Here is an 841-nt window from a genome sequence, read left to right on the forward strand (position 1 = left end):
TCTTTCTTATCTGTTTTTCAAAAAACATTGCTTTCAAAAGAGTTTTTTTACAAAGACTGTTGTGTAGTCGATAGTATCATGTCCATCTATTTCTCCACTAGATAAAATGAATGTACTGCTAAATACTAATATATGTTGGCAAAAAATGCCAATTTTATGTGTCTGCAGTACTACTTGAAGTATGTGAAGGAATAGCAAGTGGGAAAAAACAATATTAGGGACATAATTTAAGAGTTTATTGTTGTTATTTCAGAGGTTATCATATGTAACTTGTTTTTGAGGGGAACTGGCAGCCCGATCTACTAACCTGGCTCATCATTTTGGGAAGTTTGCTGCCTTCCTGGGGCTCAGGAATTTACTGGGAGAATTTTTAGCCTAGTCTGACCCCTGGATTGCTACCTATTATTGCTTTTTCATGTCAGTAACTTGGGAATTGTGATTGAAATCCAAATTCTAAATATCCCAGTTCCTTTATTAAGCAAGCCCTGATATCTTGGTATCAAAATGTAACTTGTTCATTTTAAGAATTCAGAATAGATCTAATTCCTTTATCTCATTACATTTGCCAAGACAGGCAATGTCCAACTCACAGCCTGGCCCAGCCTGCCCTGCAGCCGCCCTGTGTCCCACACCATCATGGCAGCAGCTCTTCCCTCCAAGCAGTCCAGCCTGGCCCTGGACATGCACCCATTGCTCACAACAACTGAACATCAGTGCATGATGGGCACTGTCTGGGCTGAAACCAGGACATGGGGAGGGCACAGTGCAGCGCTAACTCAGGTGATGGCAATACTTGTTTGCACTGTGATGTGTTGGTTAAACACAGCCCTGTGAACAGAAA

This window comes from Meleagris gallopavo, chromosome Z (genome assembly GCF_000146605.3).
Source record: "Meleagris gallopavo isolate NT-WF06-2002-E0010 breed Aviagen turkey brand Nicholas breeding stock chromosome Z, Turkey_5.1, whole genome shotgun sequence".
Taxonomy (NCBI): domain Eukaryota; kingdom Metazoa; phylum Chordata; class Aves; order Galliformes; family Phasianidae; genus Meleagris; species Meleagris gallopavo.